This window comes from Dipodomys merriami, unplaced genomic scaffold (assembly GCF_024711535.1).
Source record: "Dipodomys merriami isolate MVZ:Mamm:240054 unplaced genomic scaffold, mDipMer1.0.p SCAF_9, whole genome shotgun sequence".
Classification (NCBI taxonomy): domain Eukaryota; kingdom Metazoa; phylum Chordata; class Mammalia; order Rodentia; family Heteromyidae; genus Dipodomys; species Dipodomys merriami.
Genome location: NW_027206512.1, coordinates 29136854 through 29159740, shown reverse-complemented (window position 1 = coordinate 29159740; position 22887 = coordinate 29136854).

Sequence of the window (22887 nt, the reverse complement as noted above, 5' to 3'; positions counted from 1 at the left end):
ATCTGTCAATAAATATCCAAAAACTACAGTCAAACAAAATTCTCAATATTAAACATTGGTCCATATTGTATTTCTTGGAGGTCAAACCATGTATTTTACTTTCTTCCTACTTTGACCTTTTCAGAACCTAGCCAGTATATGCATTACAAATGCAAATACAGAAATTCTCAGTATAATCATTTTTTAGGGTTAATAGACAGATAAGCTCTACCCTAATTTTTCTGCCATATTGGATGGAACTGGTATTAGAGTAGGTAGGACTGCTGGAGATTTTCCTTAAAATCACTCTTACCACTATAATAATAAATCCACTGATCAGGAGCTCTTGCTTGAAATCACTCCCTCCACTATAATAATAAATCCACTGACCTCATATCACATAAAGGACCAAAGAATTAAAATATGTAGTCTTGCCAGGCGCCGGTGGCTCATGCCTGTAATCCCAGCTACTCAGGAGGCTCAGGAGGCTGAGATCTTAGAATCAGGGTTCAAAGCCAACCTGGGCAGGAAACTCTGTAAGACCCTTATTTCCAATAAACCACTAGAAAACCAGAAGTGGCATTGCGGCTCAAGCGGTAGAGCACTCACCTTGAGCTGTAGAATTCAGGGAAAGCACCCAGACCCAGAATTCAAGCCCCACGACTGACAAAAGAAAAAGAAAAGAAAGGAAGACAAAATTTTCTCAACAAAATTTTGTCCAATCGACTTCAACAATTCATCCAAAAAATCATATACCATGATCAAACAGGATTCATTTCAGGGATGCAAAGCTGGTTCAATATACGCAAATCAATTAATATTATTCATCACATCAACAAGACCAAGGATAAGAACCACATGGTTATCTCAATAGATGCAGAAAAAGCATTCGACAAGATCCAACACCCCTTTATGATGAAGGTTTTGGAAAAATTAGGAATCCATGGAACATTCCTCAATACAATAAAGGCTGTATATGACAAACCTACAGCCAGCATTATACTCAGTGGTGAAAAACTAAAGCCATTTCCTCTTAAATCAGGAACAAGACAAGGATGTCCACTATCTCCACTTCTCTTCAATCTAGTATTAGAATGCCTAGCTACAGCAATAAGACAAGATGCAAACATAAAGGGGATCCAAATAGGGAAGGAAGAAATAAAACTCTCCCTCTTTGCAGATGACATGATCTTGTATTTAAAGAATCCCATAGACTCCACTCCCAAATTATTCAAGCTGATTCAAAACTTTGGCAAACTAGCAGGGTATAAAATTAACCCCCCAAAATCAGTGGCTTTTCTGTATGCCAACAATGAGAAAAGTATGGCTGAAATTAAGAAAGTAACTCCATTTGTAATAGCCCCACAAAAAATAAAATACCTAGGAATTAACTTAACCAGAGAAGTGAAGGACCTCTATGATGAAAACTTTAAAAACTTGAGAAAGGAAATAAAAAGAGAACTTAGAAAATAGCAAAACATCCCATGCTCCTGGATTGGAAAGATTAACATGGTGAAAATGGCAATACTTCCCAAGGCTATCTACAAATTCAATGCAATACCTATCAAAATTCCAAGCTCATTCTTCAAGGAAATAGAAGAGGCAATCCAAAAATTCATATGAAACAATAAAAGACCCCGAATAGCAAAAACGCTCCTCAACAGAAAGAACACTGCTGGAGGAATGTCAATACCAAATTTCAAACTCAACTATAAAGCCATATTAATCAAAACAGCTTGGTACTGGCACAAGAACAGACCTCAGGACCAACGCAATAGAATTGAAAACCCAGAAATGAACCTACAGACCTATAGCCATCTAATCTTCGATAAGGGAGCTAAAAAAATAGAATGGAAGAAAGACAGCCTCTTAGGTAAATGGTGCTGGCAAAATTGGTTAACTACTTGTAGAAAACTAAAGCTAGATCCTTATATATCACCCTGCACCAGAATCAACTCCAAATGGATCAAAGACCTCGGAGTCAAAGCAGACACTCTGAAAACATTACTGGATAGAACAGGAGAAACCCTAGGTCTCCTTGGCTCAGGCTGAAATTTTCTTAATAGAGACCCGGAAACACAACAAATCAAAGAAAAGTTGGACAAATGGGATTGCATGAAGGTGCGAGCTTCTTCATGGCAATGGACATAGCTAGCAAGATCAATAGAAAGCCTAAGGATTAGGAGAAGATCTTCACTAGCCATACAATGGACAAGGGTCTCATATCCAAAATATACTTGGAACTCAAAAATTAAATCTCAGAACAACAAATCCTCAAAGAAACAACTGCCCAATAAATAAGTGGGCTAAAGACTTAAAGAGAAACTTCTCTGAAGTAGAAAGAAGGATGGCCAATAGACCTCCCTAGCCATAAAAGAAAGGCTATAATTTCTTGATAAGAAATGTACTCATTATCTTGCTCATGTAATTGTAACCCCTCTGTACAGTATTTTCACAATAAAAATAAGTTTAAAAAAAGAAAGGAAGAAAGAGAGAGAGAGAAAGAAAAAGAAAGATTTTGACAAATAAAATTTTCTTCTTTCATACATATTTATTTCACTTTCCATGGTTCTGAATTTAGAGTTTAGCCCTTCTTGCAGTGTTGTAATATGGGTCAGATGATTCCTCGTTGCTTTTATTTTTACTTTGACTCTTCCTAAGGTGAACTTCTCTCCAATATTATGTACCAGTTATCTTTGCATAACATAGATGAACTTGGCAAGAGAAAAATAGGAAAAAAATGTTAAGTTATTCTGACTTCTTTCTTTGCTGAATTTTAGAGAAATTAATATACCTTTGCTAGATATTTCTGAATAACTTTTCCAGTTCAATTAAAGAAATTGTTACTCTTCAGCAGTTACAATATCTGAAACAGTTCAATATTTAGACCTCTGGATTTTATTTTAAAATTCCCTCTTCTTTAATGAATACTACTTATGTCTCGGAAGTTTATAGTGGAGAATAAACTTATTTATTTAAATTATTTCCAAACTTCACACAAATTCCAAACAGGTTATGCTGTATGAGTAGGAGACAGAAAATAATATGATTTACTGAGACACTCAACTTCTATATCAATTTGTACCCTAAGTCATTATGAGAAAGCATAATAATATATTTTATGTAATACATCTATGTAGCATTACCTGAGTGATATATTCTTCTTCCAGTCCTACAGGATAGTCTTATAATATATAATGTAAATGTAATGAATAGAATATACTTGTATAGCTGGGTGCCTGTGGCTCATGCCTGTAATCCTAGCGACTCAGGAGGCCAAAATCCAAGGACTGAGTTTCAACCAGGGCAGGAAAGTCCTTGAGATTTTTATCTCCAATTCACCACCAGGAAACTGGAAGTGGCACTGTGGTTCAAGTGATAGAGAACTGGCCTTGAGCTGAAGTGTGCCCAGGCACAGACCTCAAGCTCCACGACTGACTAAATAAATAAATAAATAAATTATAAAGTATGCTTGTATATAATGTAAATATGAATACTTGTGTATAGTGTAAATATACAATGTAGTTATGCACCACTACAAAGGTGGAATAGTCCACAATGATGCTCAGAAATTTATCACAAATACAAAGGCAGTGCTTACATACACAAAATGCTTGATAAATATCCATAGAATAGACTAATATTTAAAAAATAAATTATGCTAAAATTGTAATGATCTATACACTGACTCATAATCTTGAAAACTTACAGATGCGATTTATTTTTCTGATATTTTAGTGTTAGAGTTCAACCTCAGAATAACACCAAGTCATGCAGTATTGGGTTTCCATGGGTAAACCTATGTTGAAAAGAGTAACTATAGATTTAATTTGTGTTTGGGGTAAGATTCTTCAAACAACTTCCTTTGGAAACTTCTTTTTTTTTTTTTAATTTATTTTCGGTCGTGGGGCCTGAACTCTGGGCCTGGGCGCTGTCCCTCAGCTCTTCAGCTCAAGGCTAGCACTCTACCGCTTGAGACATAGTGCCACTTCCGGCTTTTTTCTTTTTGCTTATGTGGTGCTGAGGAATAGAACCCAAGGCCTCATGCATGCAAGGAGAGCGCTCTACCACTGAGCCACCTTCCCAGCCCCTCCTTTGGAAACTTCTTATAGACACACGTATCTACCATAAAATAAAGAACAACATTAGCTTAATACTTTATGCTTATCACAAAGCTGAAGATTTTATTTTAATGCATGCCAAAAATGTACTTGTGTCTTTCTGTTTAACATTTTCATTGGTTCATCAATAAAATGTATGAAGAGGAATTTAATAATCAAGGTAAACAGTTACAAAAACTAAGTGACTTTACATTTTAACAAATAAAGAAGAAATAGATAAAAGCAGCGATTTTTTTCTGAAAATTCAATATTTGAAATAAGGCAAGCTGCATGTCTTCATTAAAATTAAAATGTAAAATCAATAGTTGTTCCTGCCTCAAACTCATCTTAATATTTTATGATCAAAATCATCCATATTCCATACTTATTTAAAAATGTGAAAATAAAGCAAAAACAACATAAGCTATGTCTGTGAGGGTATATTCTTTCCCTGGAAGAATTATTTCAAAATATTATCTTTAAGAGATCCCAGTATACTGTTATTTTACAGATGAATAATATTCAATAACAAATCCAACCAATATAACTAAGGTTGCCATTTAGAGAAATGTGAATTGTTCTCCTGGCTACTATCATTCTCATTCAATGGTGAATCTTTATATAAAGTTATGTGCTCATTTGCACTTAATAAATATTGAGAACCTGCTGGGATTAAATGGTGGATAAAAACATATGGATTTTATTTTTCAGGAAAAATAAATATATATGGATTCTAATCTTCAGCAAAAATAAATGATACATCTTTTTTGGACATCGTTTAAAGTTTTAGTGAAATAATCTGAAACAAGAGCATGTGGTGCAGTTTGATATGCCAGTATTATGCTTTGTAATATTGGGAGATAAATCAAGTAGAATTTAGCTAATCTCTTGAAATATTGGGAAATCAATCAAGTAGAATTTAACTAATGTCCCTTAGTAAACTTGGATTTTCATCATAGGTATACAACTGGTTTTTACCTAGTATTGTATGCTCTGTGCTATGACTCTTTGTGTGCCCAGCATTCATAAGTTGCAACCTGTACTCTAATGAAATATTATTTAGGATTTGCGCCATTGGAAGGTGGTATGGAATTACTTGTCTTGCAATGAGGTCCCAAATGGGTCATTTCCCCATTCTGCCAGGAGAGGACAAAGACAAAGACACAGTATGGGGCAGTAAGCTCTCAACAGGGGTGAATTCTCTGAGTACCTTAATCTTGGAATTTCTAGTTTCCACAAGTCCAAGAAATTAAGTCCTATGCTTTATTGGCCATCCACTTTAGTACATCAAAGAAATCAAATAAGATCAGAGATCAGAGAAGTCAGCTTCAAAAGCTATTTGAGTTCTCATATGTTAATGTTTTCATTTTCCATGGTTAACCATGACACAAGTGTCCTGTAGAAATACATATTTTCCAAGGAAATAATAAATACTGATTAAGCAAACAGTAAGAGATTATTAGATAATGATTATGTGTCCAAAATTGAAATACCTGACCATATTTAGTGTTATATAAACTTAATTTTCATTCAATTTTTGATAAAAGTTTATCCTGTGAAAACACTCATTTCTATTAAACTTGAGTAAACTTATGACCTATGAATTTCATTATACTTCATCATGGATTGTTGAAAATAATCTGTGTATATGTATGTGTGGACACATTTATAGATAGCTTAACAAAATAAACATGAGAAAGCTGAAACATAGTTTGAATGGGGTGCAGGGTTAGTGGAAAGGTTTGGATGAATGGAGAAAAGAACGAGTAGCAAATACAGTCATAGTATTCAATATGAGAAAGGAATTGGAAGACAATATGACTAGAGGTTAGAGGGTAGAGATAGAGAAAATAGGGGAGAATGAAGAAAGGGGTGAATCTGTCCAAGATGCAGTGGACACATAAATTGCAAGGTGAAACAATAACCCTATTGTAAAATCCTTTGGAGATTAATTTTTCAAATACATAATGGCAGAAGACGGAATCTTTGAAAGAGAAAGAAGATCAACTTGATTGGGAGGGAGGGTAAGAAGTGATAACAATACAATCAAAGTAATTATATAGATATATAAAATTTCATATTGAAAGTATTCTTTTGCATAATTGACAAATGTGCAATTAATAAATATGTATTAAAAAGAAGTATTGAAGAAAATTGGCACAGAAATCCCAGTTTATAAAAACTAGAATAGTAGTTGTTCATTTGTTCTTCCACTCTTCAGTACTTGAAAAACAATGGTAATATCTAAACAAAGAATAATTTTAATGTTTGACATTTTTCATATATTATTTTTTGGCCTTCAAATCTCTTTTTTAAATGTTATTTACATTTTTGTACTTTCTGTACAAGTGTTGTTTTTATATCTCTATTTACCTGCATGCTTGCTATTTTTCATATGTATTGTCACTGTGATTCAGATGTAAATTTGACTTGTAGTCAAGAAAATGTACTTCATAGTACCATACAATTTAGATAGCTCCCAAATTACCTAATAAGCATGATGATTTTCTATCATTTAACCCAGTTATTTCTAATTTAAAATTATAGCTGTACATCTCAAGGACTTGATCATGTTTACCTTGATTTGAAATCAAAATTTCTACATTATACTTAACATATTATTTTTTTCTATTAATAGTATTTAGTAGTTGTGGTAATTGAAGTAGCAATACCAAGTATGAACCCAGAGCCATGTAAATATTAGGTAAGCATTCCTACAGTGAATTATAATGCCAGCCCTAACCTGCTCTAACTTTATAAATAAATGTGCATATATATATATATATATACACAAATATATGCAAATGTATATGTTTGCATAACTATATATCTATATATGTAAAGGGTATCTATTTTAGTGATGAGATAGAAATCAGTGATTTTGTTATAAGAAACCATAAATATTAAGGCTGCTCTGCTTTACAAACTAAGAAGTTCAACAGATGTTCCCAGGATGGTAAGAATATTGGACACATTAACAGATTGGGATTAGGAGGCTCCAGGTCTTGAGAGGCTGAATTTAAGCACCAGTACCATTGTACACACACACATACTAAAAAAAAAAAAAAACACAAAAAAATTCTGATATTGACACTGTAACTTATTTGAAATAGCCTATCTGTAACTCATCTGTTTATTCAATTTGCAATTGGTAATTATCACATCCAAGGGAACTATTGAATCACATTATCATTTCATATAGTTGACATACTTTTATGTCAATTGTTATATGTGATTTTTATATACATTATATACATTGTACACATTGTGTACATAATATATTTTCACAGATATACACAGTATTCACACTATATGCCCCTGGTTTAATTATGTAAGTCCAACTAGATATTTTAAAACATTTTGCTGCATTTTATCCCAAATATCTAGGATTCATATTGGGAAGGTTTTATCAAAAACCTGTTGCAGACAAAGTTGCTAAGGAAAGATACATGATTTTTAAAAAATAAGAATTTGTCTCGATGGTGTCTTTCTGCTAAGGATGAAAAGGTGAAAGACATTATATTAAAAACTTCACCATTATAAGTACATTAAAAAAATAGCAACAAAAATAAAATCTCTTGTGTCCCTATCTTAAGGTTCATTTTGCTTACCATCATTTATAGTCAAATGTACATAGCTTTTGAGCTTTTCTGCTTGTTCTAGACATATACTAGTTATTGCAAATAGGGGAAACCATGGGACCTATGTTTCTTTGGGCCTGGCTTACTTCACTTAGTATGTTTTTTCCAAGTCTTTCCATTTCCTAACAAATTAGTCAGTGTCATTTTTTTTCTGATTTTTTTGTTTCTTTTGAATGTTATTCCCCCATGGTACAACCCTGGTTTTCACTGTATTTGATTCCAGTGTCCTGCATCTTGTATATACATTTTTCTAATTTGGGGAGAGGAAGGGAAATAACAAAATGCTGAAATAAGGATACAGATTGACTCATTGTAATGTACAAGACACAATGTTGAAAACTAACTTTACAGCTTGGGGTGGAAGGAGAAGTTAGGGAACGAGGTGGGGAAAGAAGGGATGTTAAGGGGAAACAAAGGAAGGGGTAACAATGCTCGGTAGGAAGTGTACTCATCACTTTACTCATGTAACTGTAACCCCTTTGTACAGTATCTTTACAATAAAATACATATTTAAAAATGCACCATGTATGGGCTGGGAAGGTGGCTCAGTGGTAGAGGGCTTGCCTTGCTTGCACGAGGCCCTGGGTTCAATTCCTCAGCAACATATAAACATAAAAAGCTGTGGCTGAAGTGGGAGAGCGCTAGCCTTGACTTGAAGAGCTGAGGGACAGTGCCCAGACCCAGAGTTCAGACCCTACGACCAAAAAACAAAAACAAAACAAAAAAGGCACCATATTAAAAAAGCATCATAGTAATTTCCCTGTTCATCACCTTATATATATATATATATATATATATATATATATATATATATATATATATTTGTGAAAATACCGGTACAGAGGGGTTACAATTACATGGGCAAGGTAATGAGTACATTTATTATCAAGCATTGTTGCCTCCTCCTTTGTTTCCTCTTCCCATTCTTTCCCATCTCCCTCCCTCCCCCCACCTCTTTCTTCCCTCCCCGCCTCCCGCCCCTGCCCCCAAAGTTGTAAAATTAGTTTTTCAACATAACGTCTTGTACATCTCATTGTTGCAATGGGTCTGCCCGTATCCCTAGTTAAACAATTTGTTTTTTCCCTTCCCCTCTACATATTATACCAACATCAAATACAGTGAAAACAGGGGTTATACCGTGGGGGAGGGACATACAAAGCAACAAAGAAATCATCTTATAAATGTGTTAGAAACAATCGCAAGAAAGAAAAACCATTTGAATCCTTATCTTGGGGTTCATTTCGCCTAACATCAACTTACCTGACAGTTTCTGCTTGTCCCAGACATATACTAGTTATTGCAAATAAGGGAAACCATGTACCTATGTTTCTTTGGGCATGGCTTACTTCACTTAATATGATTTTTTTCCAAGTTTGTCCATGTCCTAACAAATGGGGCAATGCTATTCTTTCTGATGGAGGCATAGAATTCCATTGTGTATATATACCACATTTTCTTGATCCATTCATCTGCTGAGGGGCATCTGGGTTGGTTCCATATCTTAGCTATGGTAAATAATGCTGCAATAAGCATAGTTGTGCTCCTAGCTTTAGTATGGTCTTGTTTATGATCATTTGGGTAAATGCTTGAAAGTGGGATCGCTGGGTCATAGGGGAGCTCCTTATATATCACCCTGTACCAGAATCAACTCCAAATGGGTCAAAGACCTCGGGGTCAAAACAGACACTCTGAAAACATTACTGGATGGAATAGGAGAAACCCTATGTCTCCTTGGCACAGGCCCAGATTTTCTTAATAGAGACCCAGAAACACAACAAATCAAAGAAAGGTTGGACAAATGGGATTGCATGAAATTGCAGAGCTTCTGCATGACAAAGGACATAGCTAGCAAGATCAATAGAAAGCTCAGGGATTGGGAGAATATCTAAACTAGCCATACAATGGACAAGGGTCTCATATCTAAAATATACTTGGAACTCAAAAAATTAAATCTCCCAACAACAAATTCTCAAAGAAACAACTGCCCAATAAATAAGTGGGCCAAAGACTTACAGAGAAACTTCTCTGAAGGGGAAATAAGAAGGGCCAATAGACACATGAAGAAATGCTCAACTTCTCTAGCCATAAAAGAAATGCAAATCAAAACAACATTGAGATACCACCTCCCCCCAGTTAGAATGGCTATAATCAAGAACTCTAATGACAACAGATGCTGAAGGGGATGTGGACAGAAGGGAACCTTACTGTGTTGTTGGTGGGAGTGTAAACTTGTTCAACCACTTTGCAAAGTAGTAAGCAGGTTCCTTAAATATATGTTTTAAAGTCATCATATAAGGACAATCTCACATTAATAAATATTTGACCTATTCAATTTAATATTTCCTTGTAGTAAACCTTATTGTTTAATGAAGAAAACATGAAATCATATATACTTGGATAGGGAAAATCTAATATAAATAATTGTAAACTGGGTACACAATTGATAACTAGGAAACTGGAAACCAAAAGTGTAAAGAAGGTTTGTCTGTATTATCCTGCAGAGAAATATGAAGGAACACAGAGAGAGTCTAGATTTACTCAACCGTAGGGGCTGGCTTACTAGAAAGGTCCTCTCCAATGAAAATGAGGACATGTGAAAAGAGTACATAATTCCACTTGTACTGGTGCTACTGAGGGCTGAGGAGTCTTGTAATTACAGTCATTGTAAGACAAGGTATTTTAAGGCTGAATGGAGGCATACTGAAATTTGACTTTGCATTTTCAGGATTAGCCATAAAGTTCTCCTGGTTTAGTTTCCTTATGAAAGTGATGAGTGAAGACCATTGCAGTGTGAAGAAACTTCAAGAATAAACATGGCTGATGTGTAAGCACATAGGACAACCACAGGCAACCAATGGGAACTTGAGAGGAAGGCAAAAGGGTTTCGGTCCACCTTTTTGTTCTATGAACTTTTGTTGATAGTGTACAACATACCTATGACTGCCAAAGCTGATTTGGATTTTACAAGTACCAGGATGGACATCTATCCCAAAGTCAAGTGCAGGTCAGTTCATGGCTTAGGGGGAATGATCAATGAGCGCATCCTTTCAGCTACAAACCTGTTTCCACATCCATCTACATTTGAACATCCATGAAACAACATTCATTTCTGACATACAAAATGCAAATCCTGTTCCCTAATAAACATGTATTTTCTTTTCCTTCAAGTTATGACATGCAAAATCTAGTATTTGAAACACATTTTTCTTATTAAATTCTAGTATATTGTTATACCTTGCTGCTAAAATGTTACTTTAGCAATTTGTTACCAAACAAATTATCATAGAAAATTATAATAATTACTGGGAAAGACAATATCAAATAATTAATAAGGACAAATGAAAGGTGAGATAAATAGGGGTAAATAATGATTTCATATATTAAAGCAAAAATAAGAGGTAAAAAGAGAGGTTACATAATACAGATGGACTCAAACCTTAAGCAATAATTTACTGTGTTTTTATTGACCCTCAAAACACATATCTTCATACAAGGATAATATTTTATAGACTATAGTTAGACCATAGACTATATGTTAGATTTCATTAAAAATATTAGAATTATAATTTAAATAGTTTACCATTTTAAACATTTCAACCATATGATGTAAATAATTAAATGTAATTCCTTCAGGCAAATGAATAATTTCCAATATGTTTGCTAGTCTTATAAAAACAAATGGTATCTCACTGTCCCTACTCCTCACCAAAGAACTTTCTCTCTTCTTTTTTTTTGTCGTTGTAATGTTTCTCAGTCAGTTCAATAATTCCTCATCCAATTTGTCCCATTATCTCTCAATTATCTGGAATCTTTCAGTTTCTGCTAGTCAAGTCCTACCCTCTCATCTGTTCAAATAGTACCCATGTCTTCATTTCCAAATGTAATTTGAACATTTTGTTTAATTCATAGATATATATTATGATATGCAAATTGAAAATCCAAATTCTTAATTATTTTACTAATATTGTGACTTTGCAAATATCAAATTCAACACAATGTAAATGTATGCAGAAAATGTTGTTAGAAAATATATGCATATGTAAAATACATTATCGATAATAAGTCTGAAAAATTAATTTATGCTACGTTAGGTTAAATTCAGTCTGTGTTTCTAAACTAAAATCCTATTTATTCTTAAATTTCACAATTTTAATTACAAATCTTGAACCTTGTGTATAAATTATTGACTTAAACAAACATTAAGCATAGATATTTCTATATATTGTTTTGCTCTTAAAATAACATTCTTAACATCATTCTTAAACTCACAATGTTACTTCTCTAAATTGTTTAGTTTAGTCCAATCTCTTATGACTGTCATCCACTTCCCACCATGCATTTGTCAAAGTGGATTCTTGTTTCTCTCTGGTTCTTCCAAGAACTTTATTCTAAAATTTCAGAATTCAATTAGGATTTGATTTCCTTAAGAAACTCTACTCTGGTTTTCTCAGATTAGGTTAGATTTCCCTTAAATGTTAGTGAGATTTGTTTGTGATGATTATACAATTAATCTGTCAAAATTGATATCTTTTAAATAGAACCTATTTTGTCTAGATTTTCTATTTTTTTACTTGTCTTTAGTCTCCCAAGATTTAACCAAAGATAATATAATGCCACATTACATTTCCTAGTTTTATTTCCTTATGCTTTTCTGCATGTGATAGTTACTAAGGCTCTCCTTGATTTATTGACTATGACAGTTCTGAGAAGTACTGGTAAAGTGTATGTGGACTGCACATGAAGTGAAACTTACTTCATATTTTTTGTTTTAATTTTGGCTGAGATTAGACTCTATGAGAGATCACAGTTAAACTATCACTTTATGAACTCTTAGAGCCAGATAATCAAATCACATTTATATTATGGACTATTGGTGGTAGAACAGTAAATCAACAGTCCATGATATAAATGTGATTTGATTATCTGGCACTATGAGTTTATAAAGCTTCCCTACAGTGAGTTAAACTTTCCTTCCAACCACACATGAGGAGACAGAATTAATGTTTTCATTTCTTAATAGCAGGTGATTAATATGTTACTTTTTTCTGTTAAGAATATTTTTGTCATTTATTAATTCAATTTATTTATAACAATGTGAATATAAAGATCATTCATTTTTATTTTGAGATGATTTGATCCATCATCATTAATTTTAAATAATTTTACTTAAATAATCATTTTATTTTAAATAATCTACTGATTATTTAAAAACAATGCCCTAAATAACTCTTGTTGTTTTGATTTGTTCTCTAGATGCACATGATTTGCTTATTTGTTCATTGACTATTTCATTAGTTTCTGACCTAAAACATTTTCTAGAATGATTAATTGACTTGTGTATATTTCACAGTAAAAAGAAAGGTGGAACACAGTCAAGGTGCCTGAGAACTGAGGATCTCAGTTCAAAGCCAGTCTGGTCAAGGAACATCTGTGAGACTCATCTCCAATACACCACTAGAAAACCAGAAGTGGCGCTATGGCTCAAGCAGTAGAGTGCTCACCTTGAGCTGAAGAGCGCAGGGACAGGCCCAGGCCCAGGCCTAGAGTTCAAGCCCCACGACCGACAAAAAAAAAAAAAAAAAAAAAAAAAAAGAAAGAAAGAAAAGAGAGTAGCACTATGAAAAAGAAGAAGAAGCAGGAGGAAGAAGAGAAGGAGGAAGTGCATTACATTACATACTTGTTCTTAAAGGTTATCTAATTTTGCCGTTAAAACTCTGAAATGCCAGTCTAAATTATTTTAAATGGCTTCTCTGAGAGCCAAGTACTGGTGACTGAGTACTACAATCCTGTTACCTACAAAGTTGAGATCTGAGGATTTCTGTTTGGAGCCCTACTAGAGGGGAAGATTCTTGAGATTCCCATTTCCAGTTAACCAACAAAATGCCAAAACGGGAGGTGTGGCATGCATGGTGGAATACTAATAATGACTAAACAAAACAAGACAAAAAAACTTGAGCAAGAGTGTGAGGCCCTGAGTTCAAACACCAGACACCAGTATTGGCACATACACAAATGCAATTAGAATAAAGCAGAATGACCTAAATTAGAATATATTTGAACAGTATATGACTAATAATTTCAAACTCTGAGACATACTTGAATTTAGCTTAGATACTTGATTCATTTCTTTGTACTTTTGTCTGTCAATTTAATTTCATTTTCTTGTTCAAAATCTGATATGACATATAAAAGGCAATAGAATGAGGTAAACAGATATTTAATATGACTTCTTATATGAATTCCAGCTGGGAACTGAAGTGTGTTTCTTCTTTATTGTGACTTTAGTTACTAAGGGCATCAAATGCTGCTAATTTTCTTTTTTGGCCTTCCTTATTGTCTTGGATTTTACCCAAGGACTCCTAAGGATCAGTCCTCACTGTTTTGAGTTCTTTTTGCTGATCTTATTGTTATCCTAGGTCCTTGTTTTTTGTTGTTGTTGTTGTTGTTTTATGCTGAGGAGTTGAGGTAAGGAAATTTTCTATATTCTTATGAATAAATTGCAGTCCTCGGGGCTGTAAACTTCACTGATATTTCTTATCTCCTCCACAATAGCTTCTTACCTGAATCTTCCCTTAGGTATGACAGAAAACCTAAAGTGCTTAAGTTAGGTAAAATCTTCTTATCACTGAAGAGTAGAGCTTTGTTACTGAAAATACACTGGGCATGGAATGAAAGAGGTGCTTTTAGTCTCTCTCTTCCCAAGTGATGACATGATTATTCTAGGCAGTAGATCATCAAAATCAGATGGGATGCTATACAATAAAACCGAGAAATGTTTGGGCAGCTAAAACTATAACATCCAGGAGTTTCCATTCTTGTGCTTGTTCACATTTAGCATTTTATTTCATTTATTGTATTATAATGTATTTGTACAAAGAGTGTACAATTCCATAAGTCATGTTATGAATGAAATGAATCTTGATCAATACCATTCCTTTATTCCTTCTCCATTTTCCCTTCCCATTCACACCTGAAAGTTATTTAGCTTAATTTTTAAATAATGTACATTTGACATAATGACTACATTACATAATTATGTTTATGAGTACCTAAAAGTTTTTGTTTCTAGTGATTTCTTTCTACTTTTGTAATTATATATATGTACATATATATATGTATTTCTGATATTTCCTTCAGTTCTGATGAGTCCAGAAAATGTTAATTCTGGTTTTAATTTTTCTTATTATTCAAACAAAAAATGGTAACTTTCAAGTTCTTCATTTGGGGATCAAAATCTAAAGATTTTGATGTTAGTCTTTGTACATGACATAAATATGGCTATAGATAGCAGGTGTAGAAATGTTTGCGTCCTTGGGCTGGGAAGGTGGCTCAGTGGTAGAGCGTTTGCCTTGCATGCATGAGGCCCTGGGTTCAATTCCTCATCACCACATAAGCAGAAAAAAAAAAGAGCCGGAAGTGGCACTGTGGCTCAAGTGGTAGAGTGCTAGCCTTGAGCTGAAGAGCTGAGGGACAGCGCCCAGGCCCAGAATTCAGGCCCCACGATCGGACCCAAAAAAAAAAAAAAAAATGTTTGCGTCCTCTAGATATTCAGATGAAGCCAGCTACATTAAGGAAAGACAAGTGGACTTACTTGATCTGCCAGTTCAATTATTAATCACAAAAGAAACATTCTTACACACATAATAGTTAAAAATTTAACTCTGTAGGTATGGCATTTCTAGTTAAGTAGAAAAATAAAATCATATCCCTCTAAAGTATTTTTCCCTCTAAAGTTTTGATCCAGAAGAAAATACCACTTTAAATCATTTTAAGATGAATAAAAGGCTGATATAAAAGATCAAATTCAATCAGTAAAAATAAAAACATAAAATTGATGTTATAAATATCATCTTTTGCCAAGTGTCAGTGGCTCATACCTTTCAGAGCATTGTTACCATTTTTTTGCTGCTATTTTCCTTCAATAAGTTTTCAGAAGTATCATGTTGTATCACCACGTTTAATGAATACTTCACTATGATATAGAAATAGACCATCAGTCTATATAGATTAGATATTAGTGAATCCAAGTAGTTACAATTCATATTCTTTCAAATTACAACTGAATCATTTATGAAGATAAATATGTGTGTATATACATATACATTTACATCTATGTGTGCCTATGTTCAAAAGTATATGAGCATTTACACTTAAAAATAAAATATGTATGCAAACATTGTTTACTACATAGCAACAAAAAAGAAATATCAAGTACATTGTTATGAAATAAAGCAATGAAAACTTAAATGTTATAGAAAATATATTTGGAAAAAATATATTTTTAAAATACTTTGAATCAGAATAACTAGTCACTGACTGGACTTTAACATTTTAAATGATTTATTTTGCTTATTTTTTTGTCTCCACAAGAATGATAAATGTAGGGCTGGGAAGGTGGCTCAGTGGTAGAGCGCTTGCCTTGCATGCATGCGGCCCTGGGTTCGATTCCTCAGCACCACATAAGCAAAAAGAAAAAAGCCGGAAGTGGCACTGTGGCTCAAGTGGTAGAGCGCTAGACTTGAGCTGAAAGCTGAGGGACAGCGCCCAGGCCCAGAGTTCAGGCCCCACAACCGGACCCCCCCCCCAAAAAAAAAGAATGTTAACTGTAAAGATAAAATACAATAATATATGTATAGTAATGATAACCTAATTTTAATAACAATATAATTTATGTTGCAGAAAAATATAGTTATGTTTGATTTATAAGTTTTATAGGAATACTAAAAATAATGCATTCCTATATAATCCTAGCTACTCAGGAAGTTGAGATGTGAGGATCACAGTTCAAAACAAACCTAGGCAGCAAAGTACATGAAACTCATATCTCCAATAAATTACTCAGAAAAAGCCTGAAGTGGCTCTATGAAGTGTACAAAAAGGCTCAGGAACAGAGCCCAGGCCTTGAGTTCACACTGATGTACCAGCAACCAAAACAAACAAACAAAAAATAGCAGATACTGGTAAATTTATTTTTTAATAACTGAATTATTGAGTGCTGTGGCAACAAATTCTTTGCATTTAAATTTTACTTGGGGAATTTTGTCTAATTATGATTTGCGCTAAGTGAATAGAACTTTTTCCAATAGTTAATATACTGAAGTTAGATCCACAAGAAAAAAAAAAACTGCATACAAAGCAATTTCCTGAGCTTTCAAGAAGAAAGGAGGAAATGATAGAAGAATGATGGAGGGAGGGAGGAAGGGAAGAAGAAAGTATGAGCCAGGAAATTTACAAAGGAATTATATTGCAATAAAGTGAATTCATAAGTCACACAAAATTTATATTTTGAAGCATTATCTTTCAGTGTGCATATATGTCGAATAAGGAATTAGAACTAGGATTTTTGTCCTTATAAGAACAGAAAGTCCACTCTCTATAATTTCATAATATTCTACAGGTGTATATTGTATCAGGTATACAAACATTGAAACAAGTAAAACTTCGTGAAAACTGGATATGTGTTTATATTTCCAATGGCTTACAAAAGGATACTGAAGATACCCCTAGTTTGGGGTATGTTCATTAAGATAAAGCATCTTTCTTTGAGAGCTCAAATAAATTATAGAAAAGAAAAGTGAGGGACTTTGAACAATATTACTTATATAATTATGAATCCACTAAAGTATGCAAAAATCTGAAAATATAATGGCTGAAGAACAAAAAAATAAGATTTTTTTTCTCATATCACAAGCTATATCTAGGTCATCAGGTAAACTCTGTTAAGGGATCCAAACATAAAAGACATAAAATATAGGCACCTTTTTCTTAAACAGTCTCTTCCAAAATAAGATTCACTCATGTCAAATGCTCCTAGGGGATTTACATGAATATGTCTAACTTTAAACAAGGACAAAAAGTTAATATTATCCCATATTCCAGAAAAGTTTTAGAAAAATAAACTATTGAGAATAGCTATTAGAAACATAAACTATTGAGAATAAACTCAAGTTAAATTTATTTCAGCTTTTTAAAATGCTAATTGATACATTTTTTTCTTTTTAAATCACCAGTTGAAAAAATGCATTAAGGCATTTCACTAAACATACAGATATTAACTGCTAAGACATTACTTTGTATTGTTCAGTTAAAAAAATTACAGTTCGTTTCAATCTGTCACTGCTAATAGCAAAAGTTTCCAAAGCAGGAAACTATTGTTTGACAAAAGACTTAACACAAAATTTTTTCATCTTGTTTTTAATTCATGAAGCCACATCCAAGACAAATGCTTTTTAACTTTTAGATTGCTTTATTGACTCTAATAGTAAAATACTGGATGTCCAGACCACAATACCATGACACTTAAAGCAAGTTTTCTATTGCCTGCTTAGTTAGACAGATAGTTTGGATTAATTTTATTTATTTATTATTCCCTAGATTGAGAGAAAATGTGACCATTTCTCATAAAGGTACTTTTTAAGAAATGCATCTTGTCTATTATCATATCACTATATGACCCGTTGTGTGTTGTAGGCAGTAAGTAGGTTGTTGATGGAAGAGAAGGAATCATCAAAGCCAGGTTGATATGCAACTGCTCAGCTCATGTCTGGGGAAGCTGGTATAAAAAAAATCACCATTCCTCATGAAAATCAGAATCACCCAATGAAAGTGAAATCACCAGCCTCCAAATTAAGCAATGCTTAATTGTTTAAATATTTAAATGTCACTTTAACTTTATGTTTTTTTATACATAGCATTATCATTGCCATAAATACTTAAAATGAACTTACACATCTGTGAGAAGTGATTCTTAGAAAGTTCTTAGTATTAATTAATGAACATATAGAACATTTCACCTGTATACATTTTCCATTATTTTATTCAAATGTGTGCTCAGTAAACAAATCTACAGGATGTTGAAAATACAGATTTTATGTTAAAATGAATGTACTATTTGATGTTAACATCTTCAATGAGTTAAATTAATAACAAGAGGTCTGGAGGAAGATGGCAGAGGAGAAGCTGGAGGCTAAACAAGCTCTCCCATAGAAAGCAGTTTTAGTGTTCCAGTGAACAGTCCTAGGTTAGAGAATCACCCCAAATGTGCCATCACAGTACAGAGAGTTTGGCCAGAGAGGGAAAATCCAGGCAGCTTGGTCAAGGAGACAGGTCTGAGCACTTGTTACAGCCTCCATACCAACAGAGAAAGTCCGGGTCAAAGGCGTGAGATGTGGCATGCAAGTGGATTCTACTCACCACCAGCAAGAACTGACAAAGAACAGAAATCTTCATCATGCTGATTGCAGACCAGGGATGGCCCAGGAATAAAGACTCTGGCTTGAGTAGAATCCTGACATATTCACTCCTTCTGATGGAGCCGGGGTGGGAAGGCACCTCCTCACCAACCTCCAGAGAAGATCTCCATCTTTGATTCTGACAAAGGTCTGGCTGAGCAGCTAGTTCCAACCCAGGCCTTCGAAGAAAACAATTAGAGCCATTAGCAGGTCATAGGTACCTGACCTGACCAGCCAGTCTCAGCTCCACACAGGGGAAAGTCACCCTGCCCACCCCCAGAGGAGTGACTTTCTTCACTGGGTATACAGAGCCAGAGGCTGCCCCTCCCCACTGTAACACAAACAATTGAAACTCAGTAAAAATAAATCTTGAAAATGGTTCCAGGCTGGGTTCTGTGAGTGTCTCAGGAGCTAGCCTATCACAGAAAAGCTACTGATTGCTGATAGGCCTCAATCCTACCCAGAACCTAGCCTCATCACAGCAACTCCAAACTAGAGGAAAGAGCCATCTCTCTCTATTGTGATACTCAAAGCAGATCTCCCTCCCACTGAACTAGCCTGGGAAGAGGATCACAAGGTCCTGGATAAGGCAGAGCTTTCTGCCTGCTCAAACAAACTGACTTAAGAAACCAATCAAGCCAAAAGAAAACCAACCACCACAAGCTGACCAGAGACTCCACCAAGAGATAGACCCAGGGGAGATACAAGATCTTCCCTACCCCCCCAAAAAAAATTAATCAAAGAATTCTTTTTGCTACCTTTTTTAAATTGTAATTTTTTCACCATACAAAATAACTTTATATAATATCATTCACATGATATTTTATCAGATTTGCAGCATCTATGCATATTAGGGATTATGTAATTAAGTGAAAAAACACTGTGTCAGACTTTTAGCATTAGTTAATGTACACACAGTAAGAAATAGTCCAGGTAATGGTTAGGGTTACCTATAAATTGTTTGCAAAAATAGTGCAGACTACTTAACATAGTAAGCCATCAAAACAAATTAGAAAATGACCCAGTTAAGCTTAAACATGACAATAGATGCTCTCTGTCTCAGCATTGAGCTTTCTTCACCAGTTATCTTGTCTGGGCACAGCATCCTCACCTGGTCAGCATGATGAGGGCTGCCACCCATAGGTCCCAAGGCCCCCAGGCCAGGCTGGGAGAGCTGCTGCACAGAAGTGGTACCTTTAGGGTCATATGGAAGCCTCTTCTTTTTTTCTTCTTTTTTTTAATTGTGATTAAGTGATTACATAATTTCCCAAATTTTACAGTATTGTGGGATAGTGATGCTTAGTCAACTTCACAAACACAATCTAACTTTCCTGGAGCAAATTGTCTATCACAGTCTATAACATTTATGAGTTCTATGAGCTTTGCAATACAGTTATTTTTTACACATTGGGTGATATGTAGATTTCTTTTGTTTTGCATAGATAGCATCAGCTGTTCCCTCTTTCCCATTTGTTCCCTCCCTCCCATCGCTGCCATTAAGTTGCTTAGTTCATTTTGGTCAATGTCCAGTGCAGCTGATGGGGCCTTCTGTTGTATGTTTTTCCCTGATTCCCTCTAGTTCTGTGTCATCTTCCTGGTTCCCCTCCGGTGTACACATATATACCATACATGTAATCAGCAGCATGGGGTTATTTAGTAGTGGTTCGACCAGATGAGTGGAAGTTCTTTGTTTCTTAAGTCCTGTTAATTTTGTCATATCACCTAACATTATGGATTTAACATTCACTTATCAGGGAGACCATGTACCATTTGTCTTTGCTCTTGGCTTACCTTGCTCAACATGATTGCCTTCTAGCTCCATCCATTTCCCTGCAAATGCCATTATGTTGTCATTTCTAATGGCTGCATAATAGTCCATTGTGTATAGATACCACAATTTTTGGATCCATTCATCTGTGGTAGGACATCTGGATTGTTTCCATATCCTAGCTATTGTGCTGCAATAAACATGGAGGTCCATGTGTCCTTGTATACTGGTCCCTGTTGTTCAGGATACATGCCTAGAAGTGGTATGACTGGGTCATAAGGGAGGTCAATATTTAGCTTTCTGAGGACCCTCCAGACTGCTTTCCAAAGTGGTTATGTAAGTGTACATTCCCACCAGCAAGGTAATAGGGTTCCTCTTTCTCCATATCCCCTCCAGCATTTGTTGTTGGCTGACTTGTGGAGGTGGGACATTCCGACTGGGGTAAGGTAGTAGCTCAGGGTTGTCTTTATTTGTTTTTCCTTCACAACCAGGGATGGTGCACATTTCCTCATGTGTTTCTTTGCCATTTTTACTTCTTCATCTGAGAATTCTCTCTTTAGTTCCCTTGCCCATTTAGTAATTGGTTTGTTAGGTTTGGGAGGGATTAGTTTTCTGAGTTCCCTGTATATACTGATGTTAACCACTTGTCTGATATATTGCTGGTAAATATTTTTTTCCCAATTAGTTGGTTGTCTTTCTAGCTTGGTTGCAATAGCTTTAGCTGTGAAGAAGCTTTTTATTTTAAGGTAGTCCCATTTGTCATGTCTCTCTCCAATTTGTTGTGACCCTGGGACTCTGTTCAGGAAGTTCCTTCCTGTACCTATAAGTTCAAGTGTCTCTCCTACTCTGTCCTGCAGTAGTTTCAGAGATTCAGGTTTAATGTTAAGGTCTTTAATCCATTTTGAGTTGATTTGGTATATGGTGATAGGCTGGGGTCTACTGTTATTCTTCTGCATATGACCGCCCAGTTCTCCCAGCACCAGCGGTTGAAGAGGCTGTGTTTCTTCCATTGTATGTCTTTGGCTCCTTTGTCAAATATCAACTGACTGTAGGCATGTGGATTCATTTCTGGATCTTCTATTCTGTTCCATTGGTCTTCGGGTCTGTTTTTGTGCCAGTACCATGCTGTCTTTGTTATTACAGCTCTATAGTAGAGTTTGAAGTTCGTCATGGATATCCCACCCATGTTGTCTTTAATCCCTAGAATTGTTTTGACTATTCTAGGTCTTTTGTTGTTCCATATTAATTTTTGGACTGTTTTCTGTATTTCAGTGATGTACATCATTGGGATTTTAATAGGAATTGCATTGAATTTGTATATTAATTTTGGCAGTATTGCCATTTTCACTATATTAAGTCTGCCTATCCAAGAGCATGGAAGGTTTTTCCATTTCCTAGTGTCTTCTGTAATTTCTTTCTTTAAGTTTCTATAGTTTTCATTAAATAGTTCTTTTACATCTTTGGTTAGGTTAATTCCTAAATATTTTATTTTGAGGGAGGTTATTGTGAATGGGGTTGCTTCCTTTATTTCCCTTTCTGTTTATACATTGTCAGTGTACAGGAAGGCAACTGATTTTTGTGGGTTGATTTTGTATCCTGCTACTTTGCCGAAGTGATTTATGATTTCTAAGAGTTTGGGGATGGAGTTTTTGGGATCGTGAAGGTATAGTATCATGTCATCTGCAAAATGGGATAGTTTTACTTCTTCTTTCCCTATCCAGATCGCTTTAATGTCTTTTTCTTGCCTTATTGCCCTGGCTAAGGGTTCCAGGACTATACGGAAGAGGAGTGGAGACAGTGGGCATCCTTGCCTTGTTCCTGATTTTAAAATAATTGGTTGTAGCTTTTCCCCATTAAGTATAATATTGTCTATTGGTCTGTCATAAATGGCTTTTATTGCTTTAAGAAATGTTCCTTCTATTCTTATTTTCTCCAGAACTTTTAGCATGAATGAATGTTGAATTTTATCAAAGGCCTTTTCTGCATCTTGTGGCAATAATCATGTGATTCTTGACCTTGGCTCTGTTGATGTGTTGGATTACATTTATTGACTTTCATATGTTAAACCATCCCTGCATCTGTGGGATGAAGCCTACCTGGTTGTAGTGTATGATTTTTTTTATGTGTTTCTGGATTCTGTTAGATAGATTCTTGTTAAGGATCTTTGC